Below are 11,891 nucleotides of genomic sequence, written 5' to 3' on the forward strand. Positions count from 1 at the left end.
ATCTACATCAGTTCCTTGATATCCAGCATTTGGAGAACAATAAACCCAGCACTATTTATGCCATGGCTTTCCAACCTACAGCTTCACAGCCAGTTTTCCTTTGCCCCTATGTGCTATCATTTGCCTTAGAAACCTGCATGTGCTAATTTCTGGGCCCCAGCCCAGCTCCTGGGGAAAAGTTCATTGCATGCCAAGGTCACTCCAGCCCTCAGCATCCAGCATGGAGGAAAAAAGGAGGAAAGGCTCACTTTTCTGTGGATGTAATCACATTTGTGACACTTCCAAGTTATTCATTTGATTGGAATAGGACAATCATGCCAGCTGAGCTGTGTCTGTTGTTTCAGAGAGCCTCCTCCTCCAGCAATATTTCAGAGAGCCCATGACCATCAGTGGATGCAACCCAAATCCCTGGGGTCTGGCTCCTGCCCATGATCCCACCCAGTCTCTATGGACCTAGCTCACTTGGAAGAATTCAAACAACAGGGCATGGCTGTGCTGTGCCTAATTGATAGTAATGTTAAAAGACTGATCATAATTTGAATGCTAATTAAGGAAGATAGTTATTGATTTTAATGGGAGGCAGAGCAGGCTCTTGCACATCTACCACATAATGAGGAAGTACTGGGGCTGCTGTCAGTGCTGGGAAAACAATCACAATAATAATGTGCTGAGAAAAATGCAGCTTCCTCTTGATAAACCCGTAACAGCACCAAGAATGGCACTAAAGAAGAAAGGACTTTCTGTTCCCAGCCCTGGGAACTTAACTCATTTATTTCTGTATAATTTACCATAGTTATAACAGTACTTACAAACCCCAGTAAACACAAATATGGATCTTATGAGGCCACCTGGCACTAAGTTATGTGGACAACTGGAGCTTTTAAGATGCTTGCATAAAATGTCATTCTCTCCCCACTCACAGCATCCAAAATTCTCAATTTTTAGTACAAAATTCTGCTTTAAAAGTTCTTTACTTTTAGTAGGTTTAGTGTGAGCTGAGGTCAGCTAAACACCCAGCATCCACAAACACGTGGTCCATGATTCCAGGGGAATTTAGAGAGAACATTATGTTACTGTGACATTTGGAACTAAATATTTGGTTTACAAATATCCTTCCCCAAAATTCAGCACCATGAGATTTTTTTCTGACTGTAATTTTTAATTCTGTCAATTCATCTTTGATTTATTGCTCCCTTTTTTAACAGCAGAGGGGGAGAGGAATGGTGTGTTCAAATTCCACTCCATCAGGGTCCTCAAAAATAAGAATTCAAAAATCCATAAAATTGGCCATTGTCTTTCAGCTGCAAAATCCACAACCCATGCCAAGAATTACCACAACAATAAAAACTTCTCCATCTTTATTGCCACAGAGCATATGATTCATTGCAAAGTTTCCCAGGAATATTTGTATTTATGCACATGACTCCATGTTGACCAGAGAAGGTGGAAAAATCTCCAAGCCCCCTCTTTGGCCAAATTAGATTTCACAGCTGAATCGTTGAGATTGTATTTCGATTTTCAATGCTGGTGCTGGCATTTCTATGACAGTGGCTCTGGCTTATTAACAGAGCATATTGAAACCAGCTTGGTGATTTCCCCCTCCTTCTTTTCACTCTGTTATACCAAAGAACATTTATTACTTTTTGATAAAAGATGCACACCCCTCCCTTAGGAGAGGGGTACTAAAGCAGGATGAGATGGCTCCTGCCTTTGTCACTGTCTCCAGAGTAACTGAGGAAGGGCAGGAACTGGAGTGTAATCATTCAATAGAGTGACAAAATGCAGGGCTGAAGGAAAAAAGCTTAGATTAAATAATTCTTCGGTGTCCCTTATGTCTTCATCTATTTCTCAAAAGGCATTATGTGCAAAGCAGAAAATGGTATTACTTTTTTGTGTTAATAGCAGAGATGAATCATCTAATGCCATTCAACAGTTGGAACTAACATCAAGATTCAGGTTTCACAGCTGGTTGTAAGAGAGACTAAAAAAGTTGCATAGATCAAAAGGCATTCATGTTTTGGGGAAGGTCGCCCTCCAGTCCCTCAGTCTGTGACTTCCTCTGAACTTGGAAATTGAAGCTCTCCCTTTAAAGCCTTCCAATTTATTTCTTGTTCTCCTGAAAGCTAAACATCCAGAGAGAGCATTTTCAGGATATGCAAGGAGGGAGTTTGGGCTTGCTGCCATATAGCCATTCTCCAAAACCCCAACAAAACCTTTAGGAGGATGATGACAGGGCCCTTCAGGGTGTTCAGAGCAGCTTGTCAGGCCAGCAGCAATCTCCTGGCATCACCATGTAGACTCCAAAGAGCCAGGTGGTTGCTAAGGGTGGAGGCCAGGCTGCCAAGGACTCACTAGCCAGGGACCACCTCCCACAGCCCACTGGCCCCAGGGATCTGGTAGGGTCTCCATGCACATCTGGGAGATTTGGAGGAAGTCTCAGATAAAAAGTGGCTCTGGAAAAAGACATAAGTAAGTCTACTGGTGATGTCAGATTGTTTCTAAAGAGCTGAGCTTTTTGGGAGGTGCACTCAGGATTAGAGGCTGAGGTGGCTTCACCCCATGGATTGTTCTCTCTCACCTAGGGGCTGCCTGGCCTCCAATTCCATCTGTGACCCACCAATCCCTGAATAACCAAGTGAAGTGGCACTAATTTGTTGGTATCAATTGGTCTAAAAAATGAGACCATGAAGCACAGAGAAGCTGTTCCACATGAGGTTCAGCTGTTCCTGCTGCAGAGGTGGCTGGCACTCCAGGTACAAACTGCCACAGCCATCTGTGTTTGATCCACCTGCATAACCACTCAGCCTGTCTGGAAAAAGCCTGGATGTGAGTCCACTAGGACATTATGACTAATCATGAGAGGGGAAATAGAGGGAAGAGCACTCAAGAGGGTTGTGAGTAGTACTGTCTCCAGAGCAGGAAGAATTCATTGCTTGCACCCCAGTTCTTTGCAAGTTGTGGAAGTCAGCGTGAAGAAAGGATGCCCACATCTCACAGAAGGAAGGTGTGTAAAGCCAGGGTCACCTTTCACAGCAAAACTTCATAGGAATTAGATGACAGCCCAACCATACTAAGAGTTTCTCCACATCAGAGGTTTTGAATTGCAGCAGAATAATTCCAGCATCTGTAATTAGCGCTTCCATTAAATCCTCGTTGCTCTCATATTAATTTCAGGAGTTTGGAACTGTCAGGAGCATTATTAAGGGATGTTACCCTTGTCAGGAGCTGAAAATAAAATTTGAGCCTCTGATTAAAAGTTTAGGGCAGCCCTCATTATTTCCTGCATCAGAAGAGCAGTCTGTTTTGGGCTACCCTTCCAGTTAGTACTGTTTCATTACGGAGGGTCTCTAATTATTTCTGCCTTGGAGCTATTAAAAAAAATAATAATAAAAAAAGACAGTTTGTTTTTTACATGCTTCTTGGTGCAGCCAAATACAAAAATTCCCATTTGTTTTCAGAGCTGGAAGGACACAGTGGAACTGGGAAGGTTCTGGGAGAAGTCACTCTTGAGTTTTCCAAATTACCTATCTGGACCAACTAAAGTACTGGGAAGTACAAGTCTCACATGAACTGGAATTAACTGCCCCTCTCTTTAAGAGCCACATGCAGGATGTGCCATCCAGGAAACACACAACAGACTTGAAGCAAACACATCCAGGACATGTGTTTCCATGGGATTCAGTAGTATAATTTTGGCTTTAAAAACAGACCCAATTTCCTGACTCTGGATCCAGCCATGCTCCCAGCCGTGGGGACCTGGGAGAGGGGATTTTAGGTTTTGCATTGTGGGTTTTTGCAGGCATCATGTGGAAAATCAGGTATGGGAAATTTTATATGGAAAACTTGGCCACCCTGTGCAAACTGCCTATGTGCTGTTTGTGTACACTGAAAAATACATGTACAGGTTGAAGGCAAGGCAGGCTGGGGCTGGTGCCAGAGTAGGGCTGCTCTGGGCCTGAAATCAGGGCTCAGGGCTGCACACTAGAGCAGCTGCATGGTCTTCAGCCAAATATTTGCCAGGAAATAAAGATCTGGATGGAGTTAACCTCATTGCAATCTCCTGTCAAACTTGTGTAATTGTTAACATTGGAAATGGAAGTTTGAAAAATCAAGATGCCTTATTTGAGAAATTACAAACGAAGGTTTCACTCCAGGAGGATGTTTTAGTTTGGAATTTATGCATTTGTTGTTTAATAAAAACTGAAAACCTCTTTCAATCAAAAATGACCCCATGCATTTGGGGGCTTTGAAAAACATGTACTAAACTTGATTTTTCCATGCATACAGACAGTTGACAGCATTTTTTTCCCCCCATGGGCAGTAAATAACGAAACTGACTCAATCCAGTCAGCTGCAGATGCCTTTTACTTTGTCTGAAGCTGAATATCTCTGAAGACCAAATTCTGTATTCCCTTGGTTACTTTTTAATTACATTGCAATAAAATTGCAAGGAATCTAATTTTGCCAGACAAAACCCAGGGACTCAGTGGAAGGTGATGGGGGTCCAGCTATTTTACACACTAATTACACCAGCACCAGCCCTGAAATACTGTGCTATTTTTATTCATTCATGAAAAAAATAAAAAGCTCTCTCATCTAGATCTGAGTGACTGCTATTTCATTCTCAAAAATAGTCAATGCACTCTTCATTTCCCAAAAAACAGCTGCCCTCTTCTGTTTCCAGGGAATATTGCTACCTTTCAAAATCCTAATGGGTATGCTGTTGAAATCAAAATAAAATGCCATCACTCTGCCTGTCTCAAAACAACAACCTAATCTCAATAAAGCACTTCCACTTTTCTTAAAACCTCTGAAAAGGAGGCAACATTAAATAAGAGCTTGAAATGTGGGTCTAAGGAGGGAGTTGTTGGGGATTTCTAAAAGTATGTCTGCAGTGCCATCAGGAGGTATGATCACAGCATAGAAGGCTGGGCTGAGCTGGGGCCAAGCCGGCTGGGTGAGGCAGTACAGCCACCAGGACAGACAGACACCAGGGCATGGATGTGGGGACAGGCATCCCATGTGCTCCTTTCCAGGGATAACAGCATCCTGAGAGCTCCAGGTACCTGGAAGACTCACCACAAGGTGTTGCCACCTCTGTTGCCCCTCTGGCTGCAGCCAGCACTTCAGAGCCCCGACCCCTCTGATGGGAATTCTGCATCCAGGAGGCTCAAACACACGGAAACATGCAGTCTTCTAAGGGCCTACAAGACTCATGTAATTTTTTCTCTTAATTTTCTGGAAGCCAATTAGAAAACCACAGCCTGAATATGCAGTGGGTGAGAGGATGATGAGTGATGCCCAAGCAGGACACCACAGCCCACAGCAAAGCTGCTGGACCTGCAGGGAGGTGGCAAAATTAGAGCCTGAGAAGGTGAATACCAACTAATATGAGTTATTTTTGAGTTGTGAATTACTGTGACCCATTTCTGCCAAAACTGACCTCAGATCTCTATTGTTCTCACCTTTCCAGTTACTAAAGCCATCCCTCCAGGGAATAAAGATTAAACACTTGGTAGAGAGTTTCAGGAGAGATTGCTCACTCATCTCTTGGCCCCATAAAATGCATCATAAAAATGCCTTCTTTACTGCCTAATAAAGGAGGTTCAAGTGTATCACTGCATATACATGAATGTTCAGGACAGTCAGATTTTCCACTTAGGTATTACACCTTGAATACTATTTTTTTTCCTTGAAATAGGACTGAATCCAGTCATCCTACAGTTGCTCTTTCCCCAGAGAGACAGGTAAGATTCCACTGAGACACAAGAAGGTGGAGCCAACAGCTGTTCCCTGTTATATGTTCTATTGGAAATCTGGGCATGAGGATGCTGATTAAAGCTGGCCTCTTCTTGTGCAAGTGGAAGTCTTTTCTGAGTAATAGAGTCTGGCTGGACTTAGGGCATCTGGCCTTGTACATGTGCTCCAAATGAACAAGATTGCCCCCCAGAATACTGCATTTCATCACCAGTTTAGCTTCATAGCAAGAACCTCCACCGCAGCTGGTGATCTGGGTTTAGAAAGGTAATAACAGAAAGATAGAAAAAAGGGGAGACAAGCCAGTGTCTGCACTCCTCAGCTTGGCTCTGGACTGGCACAGCCCTGTCATCTCAGAGCCCCTGTTTTGTTCTTCCTTCCATGGGCTCTCCATCCACACCACTTAACTTTCAACATTTCCCTGTCAGCAATACATTTCCATCCTTTGAGGGTGCAAACTCTTTGGAAAGAGCCTCAAAGCACACAAAGCACATGAAGAGCTAACACTCTTTTAGCCCTTCAAAGGCCTAATTTCTGCAAGGTGACAATTTGCTTTGGTCATACAGCATGTGTATGGAAACAAAATGCTGCAGACAGGATTTTCTCACAGTGCTGTAGGTGGAACTAGCTGTATTGGGTTAAAGGCAGCACTTCCAAAATAGCTAAGCCATTTCTAATAAACAGAAATTGGAAAAGCCTCCAGCATCAAAACCATATTAAAGATTGAATCCTTCTGGGAAAGACATGTGATATTTGTCTGGCAAAATTGCTGCCAGCCATTCGACACTGTAATTGTGTAACATTAAGTTTTATTCCAAATGCCAAGCATTAAATGATGCTCCTGCATGATGTGACACAGCTTCACTTCCTTCTGGAGGAAATCTAGATCAACTTCAGTGGCACCTGCTGAGCACAGGGTGACTTCAACCAGTCTCTAGAAAGACACTCAAACATTTTCAGTTTGACTGGGGCACTGCAGCATTGAGATGAGTTCCTACATGAAACATATAGCTTGAGACTGGAACCAGAAATGTACCCTGTAAGCAACAGGGGGCTGTAATCCTTAATTTTGGGTGTAGGCAGTTCAGGCAGCTCTGGCTCTCTGCAGGGAATTGCCCTGGAAAGTTCTAGCCAGGCTCCAAGGCTGCAACTTCACCCACTGCAGTTGCACAACCACATGCTGATGACTTCATTTAGGGTTAAATTCTGTAAAAAAACCAGCTCCCTTGGGGTTTAAGCCTTGTTTTCAAAGATAAATTGCAACCAGATTTACAGAAATGCTACAGCAATTTGAAATGTCTGCTGGGGATGTTGAAAACACCCAAGCAGATTAAGTTGCCAAATGTTTTCAAATGTTACTCATGACCTGCGCTGGTCTTAGGTCCCAGGGTTGGCAGGATCGTCCCAGGGAACTTCAAAGTTTCTCATTGTTTCTATTCTTGTTTCTTCTACTGATCGTTACTTTCCCTTCTGGGATGTGTATGTAACATTCTCTTTTAAGTATAACAGCCTGTGATCGGGACCCAAGGTGTGTGTCTTTGGGTGCTGATATTTTAGGGACACGAGGTCTGATTTGGAAGACCTGTGCTGTATTCACTGTGGGAATACTATGTTGTATGCCAATGACAGTAAATGCTGGCTGAACCATGCTCATGAACCATTGCAGGGAGCTTGGCTGCTCATCCATTTAGCATGCAGTTTGTTAAATGGGCAGCCTGGCAGTGGCAGTACCACAGCTTCATTTTCTCCTAACAGCTTTAGACAGCATTTCTTAAATCAAGACAAAGCCTTTGAAGTCAGTGTGCGGAGAAGGCAGAGCTGGCTTTGTTACAGCAATCAGAAATGCAAGTTGAAAGCATGTATGCTAATTGCCAAGGCTGCTGCCATATAATTAGCATATATAGTCTGTACCCAAATTAAGAAGAACTCCCTTGAAAGCTTATTATGCCCTAATATATCCCCAGTATGTCTACACCTATAGCTATGCTCTGCCCCACCTTTGCATTTCTCAGCAGCTGTGAGGAGCTGTGTGAAGATCAATGCTAATCCATGTGAACAAGGTGTCTGCAGAAATCTGTCTCATGTGTTACACACTGGGCAATGCATGACAGGAGTTCAGGCTGATGTAACCATCTGTCAAGAACCCTGTGAAGAGGAGAGATGCAGCTCCATGCAGCCATCCCGACCGTCCAGTGCCTCCGTGTCCTGCTCACACACAGCCTCTGATGTCTCAAAGCTCCAGGTATGTAGCTAAATCTTACATTTTAATTATAGTTGTCATGTCTTCTGTGCTGACACCAGGCTAAAAACAGCCCACCCCAAGGTCATGGGCTTTTATACAGCTTGCTGCCTTTGGCCTTTGTAGGAAGAGAGTGCAGGGGAAGGAGGAGGCAGCTTGGCTCTGCAGAATGATCCCTGCAGAGCCTCTTGCATCCTGCCTCTTGTCTGCAACTGCAGGTCAGCCTTAAGGAAAGGGTAATTCACATGGTCAGCAGTGCAGCTCGGATTTTATCAGACTTTATTTCAAGGGTATAATTGCAAGTACAGCAGCTGAACCCTCAGAGTATCTTGGGATTGTGAGATTGGCAAAAGACAGATTGGAACTAACCGCAAGTGCCTCCCATTCCTGCATCCTCACTTTGTGTGGCTAGGGTCATTGCAACCTTGCAAATCTCTCTTCTTTATATTATTCTTTTTTATATTCTTATTCTTCTTACCCCTGTTCCCTGTGCTTTTCAATAATATCCACTAGAAATTGGGGTTTGCATAATAAAAATCTGTGCTTTGTGCAAGCAATTAAATTGAGGTGTCCTGTTAACTGCACTTCTGTGACTGTGACAAGGCAAACCAAAGATACTCTGGTCAAAAACAGATCCTCAAAGACACAGTCACAGGGAGGAGGCACAATAGGAGGCATGAGAATCATCTAGCCCTCATGCCTGGGTACCTTGATGCCAGCTATGGAGGAGCAGAATGGATGGCAGCCCATAATCCCATCTGACATAAATAAATGCAATATCCTGCAGATGAATAGCTTTGCTACTCTGTCAGAACTCATGCCTGCTAATCCAAACATGGTCTAAGTATTACCAGCTTTTACAAACACGAGATACTTGTCCAAGATCTCATGTGTTGAGTGATTTGGCCATTTCTTAATTAAGCTGCTGTTGAGATGCTGTGAGGTGTTAGAGGAAGCTGCTAAAAGGAGCTACTGAAAAATTATCTTTAATAATTAGTGGACAAGAGCAAGGAGGAACAGTCCTTAAAGGGACAAGCAAGCACAGACATGGCAGAATTAGCCCCTGGAGGCTACTGAGACCACAGCCCTGCCTTCCAGAGGAACCTCCCCCTTTGCTGAAATAATCCCCACCTACGCAGGTTCACACAGAGCAAAAGGAGCTGTTGTCATAAATGACATCTCAGTCTCCAAACTCTCCAGTCAGCTGCAAAAAGAGAGTCTTGACATCATTATGTTGTTCCTACAAGTCTCTTAATTCTGAAGTATTCTGTCCAGACTCCCCAGAATGTCAGGTGTTAAGGTATATGTGATCATCTCTTCTGGTGCACAGGGATTTGGCCATTTGACATTTTTTTTCATACCATGTGTTTCAATTTTTGTGTTTTTCACACTATTGGTCATGTTGCATCTATTAAAGTACATAGTCTGCTTCTTCAGGTGAATACTGAATTCCTGCACAAAATTCCACCAACACACTAAATGCAGCCTATTTTATTTCTCATGCAACTGTGTTAATTTCTTCTTAGAACCCTACAACACCTTGTTCTTTCACTCATGGTATCTGTGTACCTTGATACTATGAAACACCTTAGATTAATACTTTTTTAACATCTTTATATGTACTGCAAACACCTACCACATTCCCTAGTCTCAGATAATACACTGTAGATAATCTTCATATCTCTCTCTCATGTAATTCCAGTGACTTCACACAGGTAGAGAGGTTAAGGAAGCCCAGTCAAGAGCGTGTCATACCCTGAAAGATAGGCCAATAAATCCTTGATATTATCTGTTACAGCAGCTTATTACTATTCCAGAAGAAAGAAGCAGCCCTAACTACAAATGTTTTAGGAGAAGTAGAAGTAGGAATAAAGGGAATTTATGTGAAGGGGGCATAAATGAATACAGAAGAGCTTCCAAACCTGCACTTTACAAACCTGCATCCTTTACAATCCTCCTAAAAGTTGTTTTTCCATGTTTCCACTAAGATTTAATGGCAGAAGCAATACTGGAAGAGCTCTCTGTCAGGATTCATTATTTTTAAACCACATGCTAAAGTCTTAATGCTTTATAAAGCCACTACCTGAACAATGAAAATCCAACCATTATTAATCAAATTGGTTTTAAAATCCAGTCATTTTCATCATCCTGGGAGCAGGAAGGCTGGATGGAGATGAGGCAGGGACAGCAGCTTGGTATTTAAAAGCACTAAGTTCAATGTTCCTTTTTAACCATAGACTTTCTGGACAAATCATTTTTCCCCCAAATTTTACTTCCTCAATCGTAAAATGTTACAGGACAACTACGTGAAATCCTTGGACACCAGGCTAACTGTAGAAGCAGATGGAGGGCTATTTATGCTTTCAAATTACACATTTAGTCTTTGATTTTCATCTTTTTTTTATAGTACTTTATTTGCTGAGTAATTCAGCAAATGCCTGTGATTCTCAGTTAGGCTGCCCAGGTATATATGTATCACTATGGTTTTTGGCTGTACCAAATTGCTATAGAATTGATATAAAATACAATTACCACATGTAAGTATTGAAGAGGCAGTGATTTATCAGAGAAATCTGATATAGGGGATGTGCTGCTTTGTAGGGGTTTGGTTTCCAGGATAACCAAACACAGCCTAGATGAACTTGAACAGTAAAGGGCTGGGGTGAGATTTAACATTAAACTGCACTTACAAGTTTTTATGACTCTATTTACTATAAGTGATAACACATAAAGCCTCCAGTAATCTCACTGTTAGCACAGAAGAAGTCACCTAAGCACGGAGGCAGCTCTCATCCCAAATGCTAAATCAGGGTAATTCCACCAGTGTCAGTGGTCTCTGTAAAGGTCCAATGCCTAGAATAAGAGAGGAGAGTTCAGGGACACATCCCTGTTCATAGGTGCTTTTACACACAGATCTGTGCCCCAACAGCAGTTACACCCCCAAATGTATTTGGTATGCCCCCAGGACACTGCCCTTGAGATCAAGAGCTCACTGCACCAACAGCATGGCTGCAGAAGCACAGAAGGACTGTGCTTAGCTCTTACCTGTGCTGAACTCAAAAAAAATAGATTTTCTCTCTTTCCAAGTCTGCAGAATGTTCCTTCTGTTTGGAAAGACATTTACGCTGCACAAGCACACGCTCTTCCGGAGCCCTCAAGTAATTAAAGGGGGAAACAGCTCTGTGGTAAAAAAAATGTGCAAATATAAGTATCAGGCTCAGCTTGTCACCACCTTTTCACAGTCAGAGTTGAAAGTCAGTCCACGGTTCAGCCTGGGGCTGTTGCAGAGCTTGTGATGTCCACTCAAGGGGAAAGCACAGACAGAAAGAGAGCCATTTGTGTCCCCCTCCTGGATCCTGTCCTGCCAGATGCTGACTACTCCCTAACCCTCCCAAATCCAAGACAGGTCTCAGCTGGCTTTCAGTAACAGCTGGAAGTACACTGACCCTCCTCCAGAGTAACAAATTCTACCCTGAATCAGACTCCTTTATCAGTGTGTGAAAGCATGTTCATGTAGTTGCACTCAGTGCTGGGCTAACTCAGTTGTTCCAGTCCAGCCATGAACAACAGCAATACCAAACATAAGGGCTGCACAATGGTAAGAGCAAGATGGTTTATTATAGAATGAAGAAGAAAAAAAAATTCATTTTTCATCAAGTATTCCCTCACGGGTGTCAGTACAATATAAAGGAAATAAGGGAAAATGTACAAAACAACCTGACAAGAAAGCTCTAGATGAAATATGTTCAAAGCACTTGCAAATGATGTTGCTGGACAGATGCAGAAGGAAATTAAATCAAGTAATTTTTCCCCTGCAAAATACAAACTGAAAAACTGATTTTATTTTCAAAAATTCAATTCTGTCTTTACCTGCAGACATTTCAGGTAAGCTGAC

The 11,891-nt window shown here is 42.7% G+C and overlaps 1 protein-coding gene across 2 annotated transcripts in view; it reads right to left on the reverse strand.

Annotated features, from left to right (window-relative positions):
- Positions 1 to 1,233: 1,233 nt before the first annotated feature.
- The window catches only part of ZMAT3 (zinc finger matrin-type 3), a 37,365-nt gene continuing 26,707 nt past the window's right edge, over positions 1,234 to 11,891 (reverse strand). Inside the window, exons 7-8 of one of the 2 annotated variants that reach the window (XR_009933474.1) lie at positions 11,042 to 11,176; positions 9,443 to 9,752 (exon numbers count right to left, since the gene is read on the reverse strand). The gene's annotated coding sequence lies outside the window, so the exon portion shown is untranslated. Of the gene's footprint in view, positions 3,226 to 9,442; positions 9,753 to 11,041; positions 11,177 to 11,891 lie in introns of those variants that run through there. The other variant, XM_062499443.1, reaches the window with a different exon arrangement.

Source organism: Cinclus cinclus, chromosome 10, assembly GCF_963662255.1.
Source record: "Cinclus cinclus chromosome 10, bCinCin1.1, whole genome shotgun sequence".
NCBI classification, from domain to species: domain Eukaryota; kingdom Metazoa; phylum Chordata; class Aves; order Passeriformes; family Cinclidae; genus Cinclus; species Cinclus cinclus.